General features: G+C 31.1%; 1 protein-coding gene across 1 annotated transcript in view; it reads left to right on the top strand.

Moving 5' to 3' along the window:
- Positions 1-25259, top strand: part of LOC118197593 (POU domain, class 3, transcription factor 3-A-like) — a 136892-nt gene extending 111633 nt beyond the window's left edge. The window contains exon 3 of the mRNA XM_035369124.2: positions 25021-25259. The gene's annotated coding sequence lies outside the window, so the exon portion shown is untranslated. The remainder of the gene's footprint in view (positions 1-25020) is intronic.
- The last annotated feature ends 1780 nt before the right edge of the window (positions 25260-27039 follow it).

Raw genomic sequence — 27039 nt, 5'->3', positions numbered from 1 at the left:
TGTAGTCTATACTAACCTTTTCCTATGTATAAAGAGATTCGCTCCTTTTGTGTCAAAACAATAATCAGCAGACAACATGTTTTACGTAAATTTCATGGGAAAGCATGAATAGAATTTCAATTTTTATTGAAATTCAGGCTAATTATTGGTTTTAATTTAAAATTTTGATTAGAATTTAACAGTAGGATAGTAAATTTTTCAGTTTATGATTTGTGCTTGTTATGTCCTATTATTTTTCTGTCTATTGAAGAAATGGAATTTCGAGCTAAAGTTAGAATAAGCTGTGAAAATCAATTCGATTCAATTAATTCACTAATTTGCTAGTAATTATAACAATGAAAATAGAAATCTTATTGTGGTGTATAAAATAAACGATGTATTTTAATTAATATTTTTTAAATGCTAGAGTATCCTGAATTTATTCAGAAACTCCTAAGATTCTTCTCCTTGAATTACGATAGAAATGATTGCCGCTTCAGGCAACATGGTGATTAATAAAGCTAGCTGTCATAACTCCGTGTTTCTAACTCCTAAGAAGACATGAATATTTGCATTTTTTTTTCCGGCGGGAGAACGCTTAAATTCTTCCATCTAGGCCATCTCTAAGGTCGTTCGGAAGTAAGGGAAAAGTGTTATATTTCGGAAACAATAGTGATAGTATGGGAACACGAAAGCCTTGAATTCTATCCCCAAAAAGGCACAAACGTTTAAATTTTATTGTGTCTTTGCGATACAAGGTGCATTTAAAATCTCTTAAATTGAATGTCTTGCCGAAAAGATGGTAGGTAACAGGGAAAGAAAGAAACATGGAATTCCATTTTTCCTGATGTTATGGATCAAGATCGGAATAGAACTCGGCCAAGTCATTCTATTATCATTAGGCTCCCATGTTCTTTGCTACGAACAGGCGAGTTCTCATGATTATTCCTCAGTCCATTCCAAACGTTAGAGATCAGATGGTGAGGCTAAATAATAGCAATAACATTTACTGTATCAAGAAATTGAAAGAATGACAGATGACATGAAGTCGATGGCGTCAAGCAAGATGCAATGTCTTCATTATGCAGCCTGTCATAATTTTCTTATATTTATCCAATTCAAGGTCGAAATTTGGTATGGCATGAGCTATCACAATGTTACGGTGTATGTTATTTTTAAATGCCGATTTTTCTATGTTTGCTGACTTTCTCAAGCACAAGCGTTTTTTACACTAACGACATTGCATTTTGGTCGTCTCCCAAGGAAAGTTTTATCCTGTCTGACTTTTCGTTAAGTTCTCAGCATCTTTCGCTAAGAATTATTTTACAGTTAAAACATATAAAGGAACAATTTAAATTTCTCCCATTTGTTACTCGGAAGTAATCTCTATACGTGAGATTTCATCTCCTGCTTTTATGTAGCAGCCGAATTTCAAAATGCTTTTATTTTCTGATTTTGGCAGAAAATTATCCCTGTATTATCAAGTAATTATCTTTTATATGCCTAAACATTCTCTTTCATTAAATCTCTTTGCCATTAAATGATAGACTTTTATTTGTACATACACCATGTCCTTTCAAATGCAAATCTCTTAATACGTTTAGATCTTATTGTTACTTAGAACACCAAATTTGATAGATACCCTTAATGTGAACCTTCTAATTTTTTCTTCCTTTAATTAAAGAAATATTAATAATACATTTGCTTAAAAGTGTCATGTTTCATCATGTGAATGGGAAGCATTTTTGCTCAACAACCTTTAACGTATTTCCTCCATTCTCGTTTTTGTCTGATGAATATATACAAGGGTACTGGATCATACTGTTCATATTTTCTTTTCTGTCTTTTCTCGTCCCATTTTGGTTGTCGTAAAACACCTTTCATAAACATACTATGCTAAAAAAAGACTGTTTTATTAAACTGATGTAAGTACATTTAAATGCCTTTTCCTTTTCTAAATTATGATTATTATCCTGAGAAATATAGCATTATAACACAGAACGGTATACTAAAAGAATTCAGTTATGTAAACCATCTTAACACCACAAAAGGAAAAAATACATAAAAGGATTAAAAATTCTCACGAAAGGACTGATAAAAATAAATCACTGAGAATAAAATGAAAAATTTTTCTTTGTAAGTTAAATACAGGCTAAAAGGTAAGTAATTTTCTCGGTTATTATACTATGCAAGACGAAATTTTAATTTAAGTATTAAAGAAAGTCGTATGTGAGGGCAATTTATTTTCTAAATTTCTATGCATTTGCTACTCATGTTTTACACACTTCTAGAAAAGTTACATTTATTTTGCATTTTATGTCTTGTTTAGCTTTTTATTTCCCTTACCTGAAAATGATAGAGGGATTTATAAATTATTATAAGAAAGAGCAATCTTATAAAGCGATATTAATGCAAATTGCCTTACGGGACAGTAAAATAATAAATGCAGATAGATAAAGAGATAAACCAACTAAAAATCATTATATAAAATTACTATATAAATTCAACAAATTAAAACAAATCTATCCTTAAAAAAATCTCGTTATATGAAGTTTTTAAGTTTCTGTAAATCTTTTTCAAAAACTGTAAAGAATTTTGCAATTTTATTCCCAGAAAACCTGTAATTCGAAGCGAAATACTCTAATAGAATAACTAAGGGGGGGAAAAAACTTTTTATTGAGATAACAAATGTTGACACTATCGAAACATGAAGTACAAACGCAAGACAGAAAAAGATGCAAATGCTTGATTGCTTTTTTGCGTATTACATTAAAAAAAAATAAATAAAATAAAAAGCACCACCCAAGTAGCTAAACAAAAATAAAGAAAAAAAAAAATAAAGTGATTTTTTTTCTTCAAGTGTACTTACCTACCTGCTCGTAATTTCGAATGATGAATTAGCTGACAGGAACTATAAACATACAAAAGACACGGAATTTCATAGTCACTTGATCCAATAATAGTGAGAAAATTCTCTAAGATTAAAAGAAATAAAATAGAAAGTGATTCAGAAAAAAAAGGGAAGAGAAGTTAGGAGTGCCTTTAGTGTGACAACCGGTGACACATAGAACAAGAAAAAGAAAAGAAAATGCTTCATAAAAAAATATTCATTGTGCAATTAGATGCTGTATCTGACAGGAAGCGAAAGATTCTCTGACACGCTAACCCGAGGTACTTAAATTCCCCCACTCTGCTTTTACTTTCCCTATTAAAAGAACAAAGAAAATCCCTACGTTTGTGAAGTACAGAAAGGTAATGTGTATAATAACAAACAGCGAAACGGCTAATTTCATTCACTTTTTCTGAATGTTGTAATTTTCAAATATATCTATCTAATAGAGTTTCGTTTTTCGCAAGACATTGTAATGAAACAGTGTGCTCTTTATTTCCACCCCCCATTGAAAAACACTATAAACTTGCTCTTGGATGTGTAGATTTTTTGTTGGTGTTTTTCTCTTAATGTTTGTTTTATGTGCAGTATTCTTGAGGTCTTTGAGAATCGTGTGGTACATTTTCCTTTATTTTTTTATTCCCACTCCCGATTTAGTCTTAGATTTTCTTCGAATTTTCTTTATATTACGTTTATTATATTGTCCTCGAGAAGCATTTGCGAAAATTTCTAAATCCTTATTATATTATAGCTGAATACTGTAACTATATTAGCATTTAACAGAGGTTTCGCAAATGGAGGTAAAGGCAGTCATAAGAGTTTTCTTTTGCAAACTGTGTAAATTTCTAATGAACGAGAGAATCCTTGGGACATTTGATAATACTTTTAGCATAGCAAGTTTTGACTCAATACAGTAATATGATTACTTGAACTAATAATTTATTGTCTACTCTGAAAATTTCTGATGTTTTAAATTTTATTCTTTGAATGGCTTTTCCATAAAGCAAACCAAATGAAGAATTTTTGTTGCTGCTCTGAAAGTTGAAACTTTAACACGTTGTTGGTAATTTAAAAAGAGCGAGTTATTTTCTATTTTTATTTAAAAAACTCCAAAATTGGTCTAAAATTGTAAGGAATTAAGAAATTGCTTACAAATAATACCGTGATTACAACATTTATCATATCAATCCGGTACTTTGAAAATTCCGTGTTCAACTCCGGGCAAAAGCAGTATTTTAATTTTGAAGATTTCTCTGTTCTGCAGTTAGCCTGCTCTCTATAAAGTTATCACAGTAAGATTTAAATGATTTTAATTCTGCAATTTATATGAAATCGTACGGAAAAAATTATCATTTAAAAGTTTTGATAAGTTTAGCATCGTCTATTTCAATTTTCTTTAATTGTACACTTCGTATATTTTCTCATATATTGCTATTATTTCGTCAAACATCCTTAAACTGTCTAACTTAGTTGTCTTTCTCTTGCTAATTTTTGTGATCGAAAATAATTAGAATAACTTTCAACTTTTAGGAACAAAAGTACCAAATTTAATTTATTCTATTAACATTTAATTATACAAAGTGCTATGTATGGATATAGGAGGTGGAAGCGATTCTTATAGTTTCGAATGGCAGGCAAATTTAAACGTTTGTGATGAAATGTAAAATATGTAAAATATCTCGATTTATAAATGCCTTGGTATGATTGAAACTATGAGGAAAAGAGTGCCTGAATATTGAAAATTGATTCTTTAGGTATGATTGCCCAAAGTTAAAGCGAAGCGTCAATTAAAGTTATAATTTCAAGACAGTTTCTTACATATATGTGGCCAAATTAGATGCTTCTCTTCTCATCAATTCCTTATGGGCAGAGGATAAAGCCAAAAAAGAAGACCATAATAATAAACCATTTTCTTTTTTGAAAAAGCATTAAGGACGTGCAAATTATATGCGCAGTTTTTAATTTGAATTTCAGCAAAACTTGCTACTGATACGCAGTACCCAAATAAAGAGCTTCCGAAATCAAGATCTACGTAAGGTGTTGATGAAGAAAAATATATCTTGTGGAAGATCAACTACGGGATAGAAGCAAGGCATTCAGAAGATATCTTTATTAAGGTTATGTGTGACGAAATAGATCAAAACTTGAATGCACACGCGTTTCTTCAAGGCCAACCAGTTAGTTCTCACTTTCGTGGAGAGAGAAATAATTTGCAAACTCCAAAATGTCGGTTCCTGTAATTAACAGCCACACCTTTTAGGCTTTAGATCTTTCATGATAACAACTTCTCCCGTTCGATTAAAAAAACAGACTCCAGCTTCTAAATTTTCCATTTAGTCAGAAGGTTGTAAAGTAATGGATGTTAAGTAAAATTATTGTGTTTTTAACTATCAGTACATTGAGGAATCAGTATATTGTTGTTCATTTTGGTATCTCTTGTGTATTGTATATAATTGTTAATACGGTTTAATGTATCATATATTATTATTAATGTAGTTCTTTTATTAAGAATAAATCAGTCCCTTAGCAGTTTATATTCATATCCTTGTTTTCCCCAAACGTTTAGGTTTGCAGTTACAGAAGATATGTTATTTTTAAATTGCGAAGATATTCTTAGTTCTGGTCTATTTTAACAGAAGAAAAAGCAATTTTAGTCTTCTGTAATATTTCGATTAATATTATTTCTGGTCTTAACAGTGTAGCTGAACATTTTTTGCTCTTGTAAGAGTGAAACTTTTATAGTTTTCCGATTACAGTGCCGTGTACTTTTCATAATATAAACAGATTTTGCTTTTTGCTTTAACATTTTGAAGACATAAGATAGGAAATATTATATACCTAAGACTTATTTTTGTAGTTTTTTTTTTTTTTTTTTTTTTTTTTTTTTGACACAGGGCAACTGTCACTTTCTTATTACTTGCTCATACTATATAGTAGCATAACATGAAGTATTTATATCAGTACGTTGCATAATGTTTCTATTGCCCGTACTATTAGTTAATATGCGAGTCTATCTGAGATAGACTATGTTTTCTAGAAAATCATGAAATACGTTTCTAAATTTTACTTCTGAAAAAAAAAAAAAAAAAAAGAAGTATGTCTACTCCTCTAGAATATTTTTTTGCGAATTATTTTGTTTACAAATGCAAAAATGTTATTTTTATTAAACCAAGTTTTTTTTTTTTTATTTTTTTTGCTTTAATGTTGTTATTGTTGAAGCTTTCTGAAATGTACGCTTGTAACATATTGGGATAAAAGCGAATATTTTATCTTTTTTTAGCCATAGAACCTTTTTTTAAAGCATGATCCCTTAGAGAACAATTTTATAGAGGAAATTCGTCGCATTCACTTAAATAAAACAAATTATTACAAATTATAAGTATGTCATATGTATGTTTTTTGGAAAAACATATTTTAAATATCCCTGCTAAGCAGTGCTTAGAAATTAGAAATACCAACAATTTTAACTGCCTTAAAGTTTGATATGCTAACGGATGCGGGAAATTTAAACAGAAAATTTCAGATAAAGATGTTTGCACTTTTAGAAGGAACTAATTATCTTATGGTGATCATTATATTTTAAGTTTTGAACTAACGCTAACCTATTTCTCTACTATTTACTTTGAAGGAAATTGAGCTAATTTTGCATAAGTTATCCATCATCAGTATTATAGGTGTATTTTTATTTCTCCTTTTTCAGCTGTATAGATTTGTTTTATGTCAGCTTGTTCCCTCATCTCATTTCTGAGGTTTAAGAAATTATGATTGCTTCTTGAAGAAAAATAAGTTACTTCTGCAGAAGCAGAAGGAATTGTATTAATGCAGAGCAAAATGTATTAATATGTTTGTGTTTTAAGAACTAAAATCTGTTACTAAAGGAACTAGTTTTATATAACAAAACAAATTTTCACATTTAAGTCTGTAATACCATTAAGAGGTATTCTTATTTTCTATTTCTCTTGGGAGGAAATAACCAAAAACCTCTTAATGGTATTATATAAATAGCGATAATTTTCACATGGGTGAAAGGAGTTTATTACTCATAAAATAATAATAATAAAAGCAATTCCTCAAAATAAATCTAAACGGATCTTCTATTGCTTTTTGTCATGACATCCTGAAGACACTTTTTTTCTCTCTTTATTTCTCTCTTCCGCTTCTTTAGACAGCAAAAGGGACAACTAGAAAAAAGAAATAAGAGAAATTCAGAAAAGGAGGGTGAAGAGAGGTGTGAGTCACCTGTCCATGGCACAGAGTGCGGGTTTGTAATCACGGGTGTTACGAGAGAAACGAGATTTTCGCACGAAAAGAAGACCGCCCTCCTCAGTTCATCTCAATGTCCTTCAGCAGACGCGATCAAAATGAGTAGTTAGGTCGGTAACCGAGGAAAAAGCCTATTTCGGTAATGAAAGACACAAACATTAATCAGAACACAACATGCGCCTGCAGTTTTTCCAGACTTGCAGAACAAAAAGTGCTTTGAATCGATTTTGGATGACGTTTAAACGCCTTTACGGATTTAACCATTCTTGATGAGATAACAAGGACTCTAACAAGTTAAACTAAATTATAAACAAAATATTCAGGGAAACATAACACCTATGATATTTGTTTGTTCGCAAAAATGTTTATTTGTAGAGCGGAGATGATGTTCACCGATTTTGAAATAAAAATTTTCAGACTAGCTATCTTCATACCTCATAAATTTAAGCAAGAAGAAAAGATTTCTCATTTAATGTCTCCCTAGAATTGTGAAGAATTCAGTCAGAAAAAAAAAAAAAACCCAGCAAACAATAATTATCACGAAGGATAGGTCCATAGTCATTATTCTTTTGACATAAAAGGGTTTTTCCATAATGTAGTAAGTAAGGAATGAATATCAGATTCCCAACTGGCCAATGAGCATTGAAATCTATGGTCCATTTTTATATCATTATGGATATATTTGTCCTCAAACACACATTATGATTTCAGAAATTTTATATATATTTAAATGTAATTTAACAGTATACATTATATGGAAATGAGAGGCAGAAAGGACAAGTCACTGTCAAACTAAATTCCGTTTTCAGCCTATTTATTAAAACTGAAACAAGAAGAAAATAATAGAGAGGAAGTAGGCCTCTGATAATTATTGAGGTATGTATAAAAAACGCATAAATGTGTTTGAACCATTAAGCTTTATCATAAATTTCTTGCTATTAGCCCCTTTAATAAATATAATCTGAAATAATATCTTTTATAGCTGCATATGCAATAAAAACTTAGTAATAATGTCATACATGAGAAATGTCGCTTTCCCCCAAATAATAGTATTCATTCAAAATTAATTCATTTGATAATACTTTGCCTGTATAAAGCCAACATGTTAAATGGATGGGTACTGCGATGTTTCTGTTTTACTTATAGCTCATGGTTGTTAGTATGTGGTTTCAGGTACATTCAATTTAAACATAGATTGTAAAATTAAAATTATTTTGAAAAGCGAAATAAATACAACACTGAATCTTTCCAGATTCATCGCAAAGCATTTTGAAGGATTCTTAGTTACAACATTTACTTTGTAACGTACCATTTTAAGAATTATATTAAGAGTCTTTTTTATGTTATGTTTATTACTTGTGAATGGTTGAAATACTCTGGTTGAGAAGTCACCTAAAAGAATCTGTCATATAATCACAGCATCAGTAATATGAAATTCGGGGAAGATGCTTATGAATGCTATACTTCTTGACTTACTAGTTTCTTAATGGTGTTATGTACAAGTAGTCCTCGACTTGCGAAGACCGGAAACTATAATAAAAAAATCCTTCAGTTTAAGTGTACCGTCAATATGTGTCAATTTCTGTACGTGCGTGACGCTTAAAATGTCAGTGCGCATTAGAAAGTGCGCTATGAGACCTTTGCTGATACTGTTTAGTTTTCATTTTTTTGCTTGTGGGGGTTAAGTAGGAGAATGTTCTGAGACGTAAAATGCCTGCATCGTTAAAATAATTTTCTATAAATCGACTATGTGAAGTATTTTCTAAATTAAATTTAGGTCTTCAGCTACTCGAAAGTATGAATAAAAATGTGGATCTTTTTCCCAGAAAATTAAAAAGAAAGTCCAAGAAGCAGTCGAATGTTATCACTAAATGTCTGAAGGGGAGGGGAGTGAATAAAGGCAACATTAGCAAGTTTTCTTTTCTTACTGAGAAACTACGCCAGTTGCAGCTTATAACAGTAACTCACTTTTGTATTTAATTAAAGATGTTATTTATGTGTTTTTGTTTAAGTAATTTAAAGGATTTGTTACTTTTATAAAACAGGTATGTATGCAATGCACATGCATGTAAATAAATTGTGGATAAATGTTGCATAAGTTTATACATTATTAAATCCATATTATATTTCATAAAAGCTTAATTTTAAACAAATACTATCAGAGCTGTGAAGAATAAAACAAGTCCTCAGTGGGGTCAGAATCGGTTTAGGACGGGAGGCTGGGACGACAAACGTCATAAGTCGAGAACTACTTGTATTTCTAAAAAGTGATTTCTTCGTAAACAGATGAAGCAGCAGAGATAAGTATCATTTTACAGCAGTGGTTTTATTTAAGTATCTGACTGTTTATTTCACCCATATTTTGAAATACTTCAGAAGAGAACTGCTTTTGAATACTAATCGATTTGCAACTACACGAATGCAAGATCAAAATATATGAATATTTATTTGTAGGAGCATTATGAATGCTCTCAAGAACGTAATATGATAGCGTTAGTACTTGAAATTTGATTTTTTTTAATCATTCTTCTAAGCGTTAAATTTTTTTATACTCCATATTTAACTATAACAGCGTTGTCAAATGATTCATACTGTGTAGGATTTATATATCACATGTAATGATAAATACGTAAAAACGAAATATATATTTATCAAAATATTAGAGAGCTTAATGTTGAATATAAAGATACTGCAGAAGTTCTTTGCAATTATTCAAGGCAATTTTGTTGTTTAAAATTATATTAAAATATTATCTAAAAGATGCTCTATATGCAACTTTAAGTAATGTATTATAGAATGGTAAACGGTAATTAATAACTAAAGCTGCTCAGTTGCTTTATTTTATAATTTGAATGTCTAATTCGATTTATTTTAACACTTGGATTAGAATTTAAAGCAAAAGCCTTAGAACATGAAAGCATTTACTTCAGATCTCAAGGTCACTAATTGTTTACGCAGCTCTGTGACTCAACTAAATCGCTAAATATTGTTGCGGTAACTTTGGCTTTGAACTAATTTTATTGCAGTGCAGATTGAACGTATGTTTGGATTTTTTCCAATATTAGTACGTTATATCAGTTTGGCTTTAATTGCTATTGTGTAAAACGATACGCTAAAAAAATTCAGATCGATACGAGTTACCATATTCTATTTCTTCATAAAAAGACGATTTCTGATTTCCTTTGTATTAGGGTAATTAATGAATTCTCCTTTAAGATAGTATTAATTATTCTCTTTACTCGTAGAATGACCAGTAAATGTTCTTGCAATTTCATTTAAGAAAAGTACAGGAAATCATGCAGTCTCAAGGAATGATTAATGGTCACACCGTATTGCATCTTCAGCATCTGCAACTGGTGTTTATGAAAGTATTGTGAGGACTAAACATGATATCGCTTTTGGTTGAACAAAATCTCATTATCCTCGCAAGTATCCTAATGCCTTTCCATGTTAAGATTTTTTTCATTTTTTAGTCTTTGATTATAATTTTTCTCTGTGTTTATGTTAAATCAAATATCGACTCGTGAAGAAGAACAGATAAACGATGAATAAGTTGTACTGAGTGGAACATCAAAAATACTGAAATTCTACTGCAAAATTTTTAAACAAGTCAACCCATTCTTTTTCAGAAATATAAAAGTACTTTTCCTTTCTTGGCATGATTCTGGAGTTTTAATTTAAACTGAAGCTACTTCGCTCCAAAGACAAATCTCAAGCAGGAAGTTTAACTAACAAAACGACATATCTTAGAAATCTAACTACTAAGTCTTAGCATATCAAATAATAGCCTTATTCAAATAATAGCCTTTAGCTACACATTAAAAATATTTTCAGTAATCAGGATTAGCTTTGCTGTCAAAACGGCCTTATCCAAGAATTAACAAGACGAATGAATAAGATAATTTAAACACCACGCAAAGTTTACTCTCCATTTAAAATGCCGAACTCCAGAGGTATCAAGAAGTCGAATTCATGGGCTAAAAGTCATCGGCTTGGAAATATCTGTGTTAAAAGAGAGCCGAAGATCTTTTCCGCCAGGAGCTCGTAAAATCGACGCGGGCAGATTGGATTAGAAGCCACTGAGTAATTCAATTCTGAGAGCCCCCTCTCAGTAGGCTAAGACGCCGGTAATTGATTTCCACTGCTTCTTCAAATACTGTACTATTTCTGAGAGGTCTCCTTTTTTTTTCTTTACTCCCCCCTTCTTATCCAATTCCCCGACCACTGTCAGCAATGCTGGAGACTTTTCTTTTCCTTTTAGTTTTCCCCTTTTTACTGTGGATAGAGTCCTGCCTCTGGTTATCTTTTGAAATTGCTTAACAATAACAAGAACTTATTACAGCGTAGTAAACCCTTACCGAATGCGAAGTTACATCATTAACACGTTGCGATATCGGCAAAATCGCGTTCGGGAAAGTTAACTTTCTATAGAAAAAACGGTTCAGATTGAGAACGTATACTATGTAATCTATACAAAACTAAATATTGTTGTAATTAAAAGGAAACTAAATTTCCTTACACTTTAGTTGAAAGGATTTTTATTACTGCTTGATAATTATACGATAAAATTATTCTTTAAAATATCTAGTTACTTTTTCTTGGCGCAATGACTGAAGCAACACTTTTAAAGTTTCGCGGTAATGAGCGTATTCTAATGCCTCTATTCTAATGTTCCCTTCTTTCTTCATTTGAGTCAACTAGATTCCGAAATCAGAAGGTTTATGTGCCTTTTTTTAACAATTCTTTTAAATTCTTGTACGCTGAAGGCGCTCTAACCTCTTCACTATTGCTGCTTTCATCGTCATCTGGTTATTATCATCGAATTCTTCAGTTGTCGATCATCGAATTCTTCAGTTGTCATTTCACGACCGACATTTCGCGACTAATTCTTTCCTTTCTACTTCTTCCATATCTGAAAATCCTTCGCCCACCTTTGCTTTTGCAATTTGTACAATTTACTTGGTTTTATTTTCAATCAATGGGAATCCTTTAAAATTATTGACAACTTCTGGTGATGATGCCAGCAAGCATTCATTGTTGACGAATTCACTTGTTTCCATGCCAGTTTAAGCATTTCTATGCAGTGTCTTTGTTGAATTGCACCCAAAATGCCATTATGCGCCAATTACTCCTTCGTCTAGTGTTTTATTTGCAGAGATGTAAACATGCCTGACATTTGAGTGTTTTATGATTCCTTGATCCATTGGTTAGATCAATGAAATGGTGTTCATTGGAAGGAATTAAAAACTCTAAATTTGGATGCGATGATGTGAGGGCTTCTGTACTGTGTTCTGGGGCATCATCGATAATTAGGAGGACTTTAAAGCTAAGGATTTTATGGTTCTTAGTAATATTAGACTTCTTTAATGAACAAATTTTCAAATCGGTCATTAAAGAAAACCATCGGAACGTGGTTTAAGTTCTGAAGCGTACCGCGTATTATAAAAATTCTTGCGTTGGACAAAATAAATGAAGACAGTTAAGACAAGAGTATCGCGTTACGTTAAGGGTTTTACTGCATTAAAATATAGCTTAAATGATGACCTTTATTTCAATTGACTATTCCAGATTGTATCCGGTTAAAATGAAGCAATTTACATGTTAATTTATATGGAAATTACATTGGTAAAAAGTTGCTTTCCACGGCTTATAACAAAATTTTTTGATTTGGGAGTTCTGATTAGATGGGAAAGAAAACCTCCAAAAGAAGAATTTTTTAACCTTTCAACACTCTTTATGTTAATTAATGGCAATTGTTATTTTAAAGCCCCATAAAATATTTACATTGTACTAATTATAAAGAATTTATATTATATTTTCATTTTTCCTTACCTTTTAATCCTATCTAAGTTTTTAAAAGTTGTTTTCTTTAACAAATTTTGGGTGACAAAATTATTTTTCAAAGATCTTTTTATTTATTTATTTTTCGGAGTCAACAAACATGACAAATCAGGCTACGTATTCGCCGGAATTTCTATGCTAGCTGGACTAGGGATTTTCTGTGCTACCTAACTGAACATGATAACCGCTTACACCATGATAGTATGTCCGGAAAAATTTTATAGTTCTTTACAATTTAATCTTACTTATATCTTATTTGGCTTTCTCTCCAGAGCTGATATAATGTTTCTATAACATATCTTTACTAAAATAACTTGATTCTTCTGGATTTTATCTTTATTTATGTATTTAAGAATGGGTAAGAAGATGAGTAGTTTCATAGACATTCTTAAAATTTTGTTACTTTGTAGGAAATTTCCACCTTTATTCACATTTTCCAAATTTTAAAAAAGAACCTTTACACTGTATTTAGTTTAGAAAGAATTAAGCCTACCTGGTCTGTAAACGTAAACCTATGGAATGCAGTTTATATATTTTTTTAATTGGAAAAAATTCATTTTAATGCTATTTTTAAATAACTACGAATGGATTATACTGATACTGGTGTAGCAATCCGGAGATTTTAGTAATCAACTATTAGCTAGAAAAGTTATTTCGTATAAGAATATCAAAACATGGCCTGTCTCTCTTTCAAAACATTTTCATTTCTCTGATAGATATACAAAGTACTAATTATTGTTTAAGAAAAGATTTTTTTAAAACTGGAACAGAAATGCTTTTAACATGGTACCCATTATAGAACATCTTGTAACTGTTTTCTCAATTTCGAGATCTGTATAGTTTGGGAGCAGAGAAGTTACGCGAATTCTGTGTTTTAATACTGTGTATTCTGTATTTTTAAAAATTTAATTTTAATTTAATTTTTGGAAGTAAACAAGAATGTCTGTAATCATTTTTAGAAAGAAATGTAAAGGAAAAAAAAAAAAAATCCGTAAAAGATAAAGCTGCATATTCTATTCAGGACAATGAAATCTGATTTGGAAGCATTTTGCAAGTAGAACTACACCTTCTCTTATCTTCCAATTTGTCTTATTAGATTTGCTTTGGTTTATTTAACTATGGCAAAGCACGCAAAGACTATCTTTATGTTGCCTAAGAGAAAAGATGCCTCATGGACCACTTTCTAAAGGAAACTGGCTCGTATGCACGTTACACATGAATAAAACCAAGAAAACTCTCATGCAGCCAGTCCGTTTGCCTGGAATGGAATGCAGGTCTCAGTTTTTTCTAATGATAGAAAATAGAATAAGAAACAGAAAGTATATTCGTAATTGTTAAGTATATTTTGCTTTTAAAACGCTGGCTTTTATTTATAACCATTTAAATTTCTTATCAAATGATCATCACAATCACAGAATTGGTATACACGGTAGTTCATGCAACGAAGTTGAGGCTTTCTATGGCATTTACATTTCTTAAGCAATCTTCGCTATTCAAATCTTAAATAATCTTATTCTTAAGTAATCTTCTTCTTAAGTAATCTTCTTCTTAAGTAATCTTAAGTAATTATTAAGTTAGTACTCATTCTTGAGTTAATCTTTGCTATCAAGCTTTTCCAACTCATTATTAGTTCTGACTTTTTAAATTCAACCGTATGATAAACTGAGCGTTCGTCTGTTCTCATATCCTGTCCAAATCTATGGATACATCAGTTTTTTCAAGATTTTCTCCATATGTAGCGTGAATGCGAGCCAGTTTTCTTACGAAGGTTCTCCACGAAGGCATTTCTCCTCTTCGATAGATAATCTTCTCGTGTTTTGCCATAAAACATACCAACTAACTATAAATTGAAGAATTTAGGCCTTTTCTATTGTAGGGAAACTCTTACTAAATTCAATCCTTAAACCATTCTGCAAAGCAATCAGCATAATGTATAAATTTAGGATATTTTCTTGACTATTAAGTTTATATATACAAGTACATTTCCATTTATATTTAGAATAAGATGTATGTAACTTTGTATAATAAATGGTATAGTTTTCCTTTAAATTAATTTGAAGCAAAAATTATATCTGTAAATTTTTTACTTAATGCAGAAGCATTTTTGCATATACTCTAGCCTCTAATCGGAAGCATTTGTAAAACAAACATTGTAATTTCATGACTCCCTAGCGTTCTTATGGCAGTTACATCGTAGACCATTTAGTGGAAAAGTAGAGAGAAGGGGATAAGGAACGATGATAGAGGGGATGGTCAGCAGAGCAAATCCCCTTCTTCGTGCTCCGAGTAATCCGATTGTTTGAACGGGAAAAGACGGACTGTAAGTAAGCAGGGCCGCAGGTTATGCGATTTTCTTACAGCAGAGAGAAAAGCCGCACTTAAATCAACAAGTGCTATCGACCTACAGAAGACAGGGAAATGAAAAATATATATATACGCTGTTTCAGTTACTGTGAGGCTCTAATGTAATTTGGGAGTGCGGATGTTTTCTTTCGTGATTAGATGTGTGCACTAAAATTTTCTTACACTTGCCCTACTAAAAGTTAAATTAACTTAGCATTTCACAATATCTGTTCATTTTGTGATTCATTAAAAGTGTTTTCTTTTCTAAAGCGAATTTTTTTAGATAAACCCTTTCAAAAGAATTTTCATAAATTATCTGAAAATTATTTGTTGATTTACAGAAGTTAAATATTGTCAGGATACTAAAATAACTAAATTAAAATTTTCTTTTTATTTATTTAGAAATTCCAGTATGCCAATAAGCAGGCTGAGCTTTTCATTCTTTTATTAGTGGGTAGGAATAAAATGGTGGAATTGTTTTACTAGCCGTAATCTGAAAGAATATCTACAAACAATGTCGCCATAATTTTTAATGAAAAATGTATTAATTCCAAGATTTCAGCTTTGCTTTTTTCTATTCTTCGCATGGAATATATCATATATAATTTATGCAACACATTTTCTTATGTATAGCAGAATTAATAGTTGATAAAAATTTAGTCTTTCTTAAAAGTTTATTGACATATTACTACGTTAGTCCAAATGTAAGAGTATTTCTTTTTTGAATTTCATATATATCTTATGTATGCCTTTAAACATTTAAATTATATATTACGTTAAAAATTATCTTTAGTTTTCATGTTAAAAACAAGCACGTTTACTTAGCTTTATCAAAGTGTATAGTCTTGAGGCAATTCATTCATAATGCTGTAGAGACATTTTCAGTGCAGTATGTCTTTCATAATTTTTAAGGCAAATTATTAAAATTTTTTATAAATGCATAAACTAGTCTGTATGAAAAGCAAAAAATTCTTGCACTATTTAAAAAGAATCGCAAAGATTTTGGAAGCAGACAACATGAAAAATTAGCAGTCGCCTTCCCCGGGAATCAAACCACGGATCCCTGAAATACTGGCTCAATGTGCTAACCACTACACCACGAAGGCACTTTAGGAAAGCGGGAGAAATACCTTATTATGTAAACCTTCCTAATATGCAAAGTACCCCTTCCCGCATGCCTAAAAAAGTGCGAATTTTTTCATTCACAAATTTTAGTATCAGTAAATTAAGTATGATTACCCTATTCGGTATCTTTTGTATCACAAAATTAAGCAAGCTTACTGTATTTGGGTTAGTATATTATGCGATCAAGCTAAGTGTATTTTATAAAAGTTTAGTGAAATGCATTATTGTTTCAAAATACTAAAGCAGAGAACATTCTACAGTTTTAAAATAAAGTCTGAGGATAGCATTCTTCGACTTTTGTCAAATAAAATAATTTTTTTGAATAGATCAAAAATTCAGTAACTTAAGTCTTTGAAGAAGTATACTTTTTCATTCGTTATGGATGTATACAATTTACTAATTTTCTAAGAAATTTGGAAATACGTAAATGAACGAATTTAAAATAATATCGTATATTTTATAAATGGGGCTTATTTATACTTCATTGTGCTGTTATATTTTATAGTTAAACATTTTCATTTCGAACTTGTTTTGTGGGTGCTTCTCGGGTATAAGAATCAGTAAATATGTTTAAAACCTTCTTTTAATTGCTCTTTTATAGATACGTGATTCATTCTATTTTTAGCTCTCAGATACATTTGTGCTATGATTTTAAAAGCTAATGAACTCTCTCTGAAATATTACTTTCCTTATTTTCTGCTCTGTATTTATCATTCATCATCGGGGATGACCAATGGCTAACAATTTTAAACCCTTAAATGTTTCTACTTTCTTCCGGGTTTGATTTCAGTGAATGATTGTGCTAGTTATGGCCTGCTGCCTCAGCGGCGCCGATGAAATTGTGGTATATAACATCTGTGACCCCGGGCCAAAGCAACGCAGAGCTTAGAGCTAATTTTCTCATTTTCTTATCCATAATCGCATCGTAATTGTGTTCCTTTACATTACTTCAGGAAATAAGCAATAAATCTTTGATTTGGAAATTAAAAGGAATCAGGAAATCCAATGGGATGATTTTTATTTGGTCGAGTTAAAAAGCTTTCTTGCTGAAGCGAGAATTCAATATACTGCCTGAATTCCATAGGATTATATGAACTGCAGTACATCAATTAAACGGCGCACCTAGAAAATTGCTAAAAACCTCGACTTATTTATCGTTTATTTTTCCTCCTTATTTACTGTTAATTTTTTTACATACCTGTCTGCGAGGTAAAAGTTTTCTATGCCTATTTACACAAGGAAACAAATACTTCTTAATCTCATACTGCCTGTAAATCCCGATGGGTGCTACGAGCACTTCTCACTAGACATCACTCCGACACTAAAGCTATTAATTTGGGGGCAAATTAAGACAATTCCTTTCCAAACCTTTCCCAACCCCAGTAATCCGATTGTGGGTAAGAAGAGGGTGAGACGGGTGATTAGCTTTGGATTATTTCTGCCATCCCTATTTCCCGCTAAAGAGGGAAAATATCAACGAGTACATTTCTGCCGAGAGATTATCAGTGGATTATTTATACAGCTGAGATGAATAATTCTTACCTATCACAGCATCTTATTGAAAGTAGGCAGTGCAATGTACCATTTAAAAAGTGATGCACAATTATTTAAATGCAACGCATTTTTTTGTTTCATCTTTGAGATTCTCTTTAAATAGTGCAAGAATTTTTTGCTTTTCATATAGACTAGTTTATGCATTTATAAAAAATTTTAATAATTTGCCTTAAAAATTATGAGAGACATACTGCACTGAAATTACGCAGAATTTGACTCTATGTATTGCCAGTGCAGTTTGTATCATTTTATTACCCTCCGTGGTTTGTAATTATGATATGTCGTAACTTTATTATTCGGCGCTGAATGTTTCCTAATAACTTATCATGATTAGCGCTGTGTGCTTCTCCAGCGTTGATGCTGATAAGTTTTGATCTCTTTATATTAAAGCATTTATTTAAATTCTGTTGTAGAGCTTAAACTATTATTATCATTATTAGTTATTTTTTTGCTGGTAAATTGCTGACGAATTTGTTTATGGCAAATGAAGAACTTTGGAAGAAAAAAAGTTTGCTTTGTCATTATCCGGGAAAAAATAAATAAGTATACGACATTTTGTTTAGGATTTGAATAAAAAAAATTTACACTTAGCTTTTTCCAACATTTGACATGAAAATCATTCCAATCTTTTGAACAAAGCATCGAAAACTTACCTTCTGGCTTTCGAGTCCTTTAAATATCTCGTTCTGTCACGCGACCACGATCCCTCACGAACCACTTCCAACTTCAAAAACAACTTGTAATTAAAAAATTCGAATCTCCTTTAAATGATATATTAAGGACGGGTTAACTGTAACATCAGACTCGGCTGATCCATCAACTCCCTTTATGAAACAGCCTTATTTCTTAAGAAAGCGAAAACAATGCTGCATTGTCAGAAAGTTAAAGTAAGGCAAGTTTCGGCAGGTAATTAAGTACATTAATAACTAATATCTTCCATAGGGAATTCAAAATTGATCTGATTATTTTTTTGGGGGGGGCATATATTATTACTCCGGCAAATGTTGCGTGCATTGAAGTCAGAAGCGTTCATTTGCCAGAATTCTCCGATAAAATGAGTTGGTTTTGTTGTGAACAGAAGGTGAATTAGCATTAATTTTTCTCTTACAGGATACTCCTTAGATGAAACGACTGTACTTTTTTTAAATCTTGCTTTCGATTTTGTAATTCAATAAAATACTATATCAGCAATAAAATATGTGATTCAGAATACAAATCATCATAAATCGTCATTATTCCATGACCTAGTGTGTACATGCGTACAGTGAATTTTGCTTGACAGAAATTTATATGTCATTTTTTAAATTAGGTGCTAAAAATGTTATTGCTAGAGCCGATGGAGGAAATTTGCTGCTAAGAAACAGCAATTAAGAATGACTTTCACTATAGAAAACTAACTGGAGAATAAAATGCTTGTGGGAAAAAAAAAAAAAAAAAACGAAATTTCTGGTATTGCCATTTTTTGCAATTAAATTGTGAAATAATATTTTGATTCCTCTACCGTAATCATTCTTAGGGCTACAATCGCAGTTTCCTTTAAAGATATGTTGAAGAAATGGTTGATAAGGGCACATTATTTTCGGGTAATTTTATTCAATAAGATATGATAAAGTTTTCTGCTTTTGATCAAAACTGGGACACAGTTCTCTGCTTGAAATTTCATCAGGAATTTGCTGCTTCCAGTTCTTTCAGTGATGTACAAAACAAGAACTTAAGCGATTAAACTTACATCAATTTAGCTTCAAGCTTCCTTTTTTTCTTTCCAACAATATTCTAGAATTTATATGAAATAATCTAATACAATCATTTACAATCTAAATGAAAAGGTACTGCGGCTGGTTCCACTTTGTGGTTTCTGAAACTAATAGATAGCAAAGGAATTCAATGCACTTGCATTTGATTTGTAAACAACCCTTTGTATGATAAACTTTATTTATTTATTTATTTATTTTTTTAAAATTTTACTATTTAGGTATGTAAAGTGTCTTAAACATTGCAGTAGCTCTAATTATCTTAACCAGAAGTAAAGAGAAAATAAACTAAACTAAACTCGGCGGCACAAACAGCCCTTAGAGAGCTATGGCTGGCAGTGCCCTGATATCTGCTTTCTAGACCGTGTGCTCCTGGCTGCCTGCGCATCTTAGCCTGGACAAGTGGGCAGATTGTCGCAAGACCCCCGATGTTTAGCCCCAAGCGAACTTGGTGCTCATTTTATCGACCCATTCCGGTGATGGAAAGCTGAGTCAACCTTGCCCAGCCCGGGGATCGAACCCGGATCTATGGTGCTGCTGCGCGATGCACTAGCCACTGCGCCCCCGGGCCTCATAAGACAATAAGTATATGAAAATAATGCGAAACAAGTATTTTGTTTTTCTAAATTTGCGTATAAAAACCGGGCATAAAATATGGATTTTAAAGCCAAGCAATTGTAGTAAAATGTTACACAAATTTATATATATATTTTCACGCTCTGATCAAATTAAAAATCAGATCTGGCTAATTAATTGCCGCCTTGAAATATTTAGTATTTGTGGCAATAAATTTCATTATATGTAAAGTTTTCTCCTTCATTTCTGAAACTATACAGAAGTTCATGCAGCATTTCTTTCAGAAGAATAATTCTGTCTTAATTCCAACATTAAGATCAAGAAAATTCAAGCTCATTCCAAATTTTTGCTTTATTTTTTCAAAACTGAATGTATAAAACGAACTTTCAGCAACGAGGGTACTAACTGGTGTTATTAGTTAAGCAGAGGGGTAGAACAATCGATTAACGCAGTTGGATTGGATTATTTAATAGAGGCAAAGAACATAAAGGTTATCTAAACTCCATCCCACTTTTGACCAAGATGGAATGGAGTCCGAGATTCTTTTACATCTCGTCCCTTATTGCAAAAATTTCGTGATGACTTTCGTTTCTAAAGATAATTTGTAGTGAACCCATGCTGGAAAGACATGACACTCACAGTTTTACATCCATATTTTACTCGAGGTTCGAACCAGAACTGAAAGGTGTTGGAATCAGTCAGTTGCATTACACCGGCTTATATGATTGAATCATGGTAAAAACTTAAAAAATTAGAGATAAACTGAATTTTGATTTTTTTACTATTATTTTTAAAAGACGGAAATTTTTCAGCTTGAAGAATTACGGAAGTGAAAGGTGACCATTTTGGAGAGCGGGGTGATTTACTGATTAAAACTAAGTAATTTTAGGGTTGAAGAGTATCAAAACACTGCGGATAGTTGTCGCGTACGCAGTCCTAATACAGCAAAAAGAAACCTAAAAAAATACAAAAATGCGAGACCAATCCTTTAACGCCAGTTGTACTGGGAGTAAGAAAAAGAAAGAAAAGAGCCTGGATTTCTGGAATTGACGAAACAGAGACGGGAATGAAACGGCTACATCATAATTATATTTAGAAATTCATTTCTAGTCGATTTTCAGAAAGACGTTAGAATGTTGTGAATGTAAATCTATGCATGCTGCAGGCGAATGTCTTAAGGATGTTTTTCGTTAATTATGTTATTCATAAAATATTATACTTAATAAATTTATATAATACTAATAATTAATTAAAAATAAGAATCTGTATGTCTGTATATGAATTATATACCTTTCATAGCTTAACTCTTTAAATATATGAAATATTAACATTCGTGTTTTTAATTAATTACGTAACCATTTTACTTATTCGCCATTAATTAAAGCAACAGATTTCATCGTTGAATTGATAAAGATTATTTTAACTGATTTTGGTTTATTTTCTTTTATTTAAAGAAGACTAAATAATTTTTAATTCCACTTTAAGACTGCATTTTTTTAAATAATTAAAAAAGTGTTTTTTCATTGTATTGCAAAAGTAAGAAGATTGTTTACAATAACTACGGGTAACTAACATAAAACAGCGTATGATTTGAAATATATATGTAAGGATCATAAGCCTGTTAATAGTCTGTTTTCCCAGAAATACGTGTTGGAAACTGACCATTTTTTATCTTTTCCAAGTTTAACCATTAATTATTGTCGGTAATATCTAAAAACATTAGCCTGTATATAACGAAATAGGTGACGTTAATATTCACAAAGTAAGCAACAGAAGAATTAAAAACTGTCTTGAAATTTGAAAAAGTCTGCTTCATCAGAAAGAATAAAAAGATAAAATTGCACATGCCAGCTGCTATTATTTAATGGAAATAAACTTGCGACGTTTTGCAGAATCAAACGTTTTATATTCCAATGTGTGCTACGATATAATAAAATCCTCTTATTTTTTAGTTTGTCTTTCTCAAAGGGAAAATGTATACCTGAATTTATTTTTAGAAGGTAATGAGTCATTTTGTGCGTGCATGTGTTAACTTTAAGCAAACGGAATAAAATTCTTATTTGAAAATTTTCTCTAATAATATTAAATATCGCCACGGAGAGAGTTTTCTGAAGAAATTCTGTTTGATATTAAAATTAAAATAAAATTGCTAACAACATATTTCGGCTTTTATTGATGATAATTAAATATAATTACAACGAAGTAAATTTTTATATCACGTAATGTAAAGTGCTATTAAATATCATTTTTGTTTACAGTGTTTAAAAAATAGTCTACAGTAAGAAAGAGAAAGAAAAAAAAAAAAAATAAAATTTATGGTTAGTCTGGGGTTTGACGCATGCTCAGTCTGATTTTTATGTGTGCATAGTTTGATTAAGAGAATTGGCGTCTTTGCTTGCAAGACTTCTTTAGAAGTTCTTTTTCTTTTATTATAAGCACTAATATTTAATCTCAGCTGAACTCTATTCTGAGAAATTTCAGTAATACAGAGTAAAGATCCAAGAATTATTATGTTGCATTATTTGTTTCTAACAATCTTACAACTGCATTGTGTTTCGCTAATGATGTGACTCACGCACGTATTTTGAAATTGACATATTGACTACTAAAGCAGCGGCTCTTCATAATAAAGACATTAAGCTGTATTTTTCCTTCAAAATATTTGTTAACCATGCACAGGCTAGAGGAAATATTATGGTCTTTATTTAGATCAATAAATATTACTTTATCAGATGTTTTACATTGCCTTATTTTACATGTTTGTGGGTAAACGGGACATATATCAAAATAAAAACATGTACATAGTTTTTATTTTAAAGAACAATTTTAGATTTACCAAGAGTCTCACCGAATGCAAATAAGTTATATAGCATTTTATTATTGAACTACTATAGCCTGTACACTTTTTCGTTATCATATGGTTTCATGGGTTTCTGAGCTTACATCCACAGATCCCAAAACAACTGGAAACACAATTAATCGGACCATATTATTCTTTCCTTTCATCAAGTATCGAGCATTCTAATTGCCGAATCGAGACAATTCCTTTGATACAAATTCGTCATGAGTACTCTAGTTGAGTAACATCTCCTAAAACTCAGGTTTGATTTATTTGATTTTGATTGTGCCAAAGCACGCGATGATTATTGGTCTGGAAAGAAATAAGCCTTCATGAAGTATTTTAGCTTGTTTATCTGAAATCCAAAATAAGTCGGAATATCAGTGTTCAGCGACTTTGCTACTCGGCCGCTGTGAAACCCAGATAATAAAAGGAACATTACAGTCCTCATTGTGATTTTTTAAGAGCACTGAATTTCGATGTTGTGTGAGGAAGTATTTTACCACTATCGCATGAAATGATTCTTTCCAAATGATGCTAGCCACGCTTATCCAGAGACTTTTCCTACTCCCGCCTGTTTAAGCCTGGTATAAATTAAATTAATCATTTAAATATAAGATCTTAAAAGTATTTTATTTATTTCTCAAATGTATATGTAATACTGGTGTCCAATATTATACGTACTTGACAGTTATATAATACATGGTTATGCAGGAGTAATTTAAAATTAAGTTTGTAGATATTATTATACAAAGTTATAGGTTTATTTGAACCAGGAGACGTGAAAAATGTGCAGTGCCCTCGCCGGGACTCGAACCCTCTACCTCTCGAATACGTGTCGAGTATGCTTCCAATTACACCACGAAGGCATGCGGAAAGGAGGAAGAAAATACCTTATAATGGGAGTAACACGTTAACGAGAGAAAGTGTGAAGTAGAGTGGCGGCATAGAAATAAGGCAATGAAAGGTGAATGATATTACGCTCCTGTCCTTTACTGCAGACTTGATATAAAATAGAAAAAGTAACTGTAGGAAAATAAGAAATCTTTTCTTTAAAATACCTCCAATTTTGGCACATATGTTGCATTTTATTGCATTATTATTGAAGCATTATTATTTACAATATCAGAAAATTTTAGAACAAATTTTCTCGCCTAAATTGAAACCTACCTATCATATAATAAATATTACACAGAAATCGTCTGCTACGCAACTGATCTGCTATTCATCAGCTATGTAACCGCTATGCAACTGATAAGCAAGCTAATCGGCAATTAGAATACCGCTACCTCGTAGTAGCTGTAATGCTAGCAGAATTATAATAGAGAGCAAATTTACTATCCTCGGTTCTATACATTTTAAATCCGATCAGTTTATAACCTTCATTCATTTTTTTAAGACATGTGTTCTTTCCTCAAAGAATTGCTGGCACCTTCATACTTTTCATAACAAATCCATATCTATCACACTAATCTATCTATATTTGTATCCCAGTTGACTTCGATGCAACCCAAAGTTTAATGTCCTGATTATGAATTTAATTCATTTGGACTTAAACTGTCAGTGACTATCTTCTTAATTAATTTTACCATCAGCTGAAATAAATGAAGATATCAGAATCATTCATATTTCTTATTGCAGGACATATATGTTAAAAGCGAACTGTTATTTCCGTCTTTCTGCTTATATAATGCGTGTATAGTATCTATGATTTTTCCTTCGGCATAATAATCTATAGTACATGTCTCCAAATTTCAGTTTATGCGTAATGTTTGGATATCATTTATAAATGTAACGATATTTTAAGCTATAAATTTTTAGAATTGTAATTTATTCTATACTTTTCTTTTTGTTTCCAGGATTCAGATATTGAGATAGAGGAGAAAGTCAAGGAAGACGTTCAGAGAGCGTGTTGAAAGGACAGGCAAGAATTTAGAGCACCGATCGTCACAAGGAAGGGACCTTCAGTGGTCCCTGTTTTTCCAGTCTCTGCACAGATTCTCGTGAATGACTATGACACTCCATCTGTATTTTGCATGCTTAGAATCTGATAAAAGATAAAAAAATACTTATAAAAAATTATACATTCTAGTCTTAAGCTTCTGCCTCTTCATTTTAATGTTTTCTTCATGCTGTTGTGATTACCGAAGAACACTCTTCATTATTTTTCAGAATTTCAATTGGATTTGGAGATTTTTCCGTATGCGTAGGCAGAAGCAATGATGTATTTTATCATATGCCAAACTCATTTTCTTGATATCAATGCATTCTTTCATGACGCATGAAATGTTGCTTTAAATATTTCATAAGTAAAAATGCTTTCTTAACACAAACAAATCAGAATCATTATCTAAACTTTTATGACATCTTTTCAGTCACTGAGTAAGGTAATGCATGGTAATTGCTTTCAATGTACATACATACGTCAAGAAAGTTTCCGCATTTAATACATCACGAATAATTGAACAAGAATTGCTCGCGTCATACTGTTAAGCTTGTCATTTATACTGATTCTTTTAGATTAATATTAGTTAATTTATTGAAATATGTTACTGAGAAGTACAAAAGTTTAAAGATTTTTTACCCCCTTTATTCTTGCTATAAAAATATATTTAAAATATTCCTTAAAAATTGTAATAAATTCTTCGTAAAATAGGTTTATTTTCTGAATATTCACATACTTTGAGGAACTTTGAAACACTTACGAAATGGCTTAAGTAACATAGATAATAACAAAATCATTTTGAATCTTTACTCGAAAGTCTGTAAAGAGCGTTTATATACATTACTCTCCCAGTAAGCAAATTACAAAACTCATTAACATAAAACTGTAAATGCTAATCATTTGGAAGTGTAATATATGTTCATTTGAAATAAAAAAAGCCGGACATGTTCATCTTTATTGGTCGTGTGCTATAAATATTGTAATTTAAACTGCACACCAGAACTGTGTTGATAGTTTTAAAATGAGGAAAGCCATAAAACTGCTCACCAAAATATTTTAATCACTTCGATACATTTAATTTGGAATATTTTTATTTCTAGCTTGCTTTTTGGTTTTTACCTGAGGTACGTTTCTCACTGGATTCGACACAACTTCGTCTTAATCCTGGTTTCTATGAATAGAAGTCAAAATAGAGCACCTTAAATTGATGGCTACTGAAAAATTATGATTGAGTTGCATTAATACCTTAATTCAAGGAATTACTTCAAATGTTTCGGAATGAAACATTTGATTAAGTTGAAATTAGGTGTATTGTCACAATTATAAAGAATATTGCATTAATTCTACTAGCAATCATACAACAACTGTGTGCTAAATGACAAATTTAACATTTGATGCAAATAATGAAACTTATCTAGGAAGACTTTTTTGAACACTTTTAATAATATTTTAACCCTTATTTCTATTAACAAAGTGCTATAGATAGATGCTTATAGAACTTTCCTGGGAAGGTTCCTCTTTCAAGATTACAGTAGTGTTTTAAGTTATGATGATAGTTAAGGATACAAAGCATCCAATAAACATTAGTTAGGAGGAATGAAAGATGCAAGATCAAGATTAACTAGAAGTGAGCCTTCTTAAGATATTCACGAATTCTAATGAATATATAGTCACTAAATGAAAGATTTTCAGATGAATCAAGCAAAACTTAAATGAACTGAAAAATGCATACAGATAAATAATAAAACATATAAGTATCTCCAGGTAAATTGTAATGATGAGAAAATTACACGTGTGCAAATACTTATGTACGTAAAAATTATACGGGATATAAAATTTATGAATACAAAGTTCAGATTATGAGTAACTAAAATACGTATAAGAAACTGAACTCTTATAAAATTAAGAATTATTATAATAAAACTTTCTTGAA

Source organism: Stegodyphus dumicola, chromosome 9 (assembly GCF_044657685.1).
Source record: "Stegodyphus dumicola isolate Sdum_Otavi_A_Nest chromosome 9, ASM4465768v1".
In the NCBI taxonomy this organism is placed as follows: domain Eukaryota; kingdom Metazoa; phylum Arthropoda; class Arachnida; order Araneae; family Eresidae; genus Stegodyphus; species Stegodyphus dumicola.
Note: the sequence above shows the minus strand (reverse complement) of the source record. Positions and strands in the feature narration are given on the sequence as shown.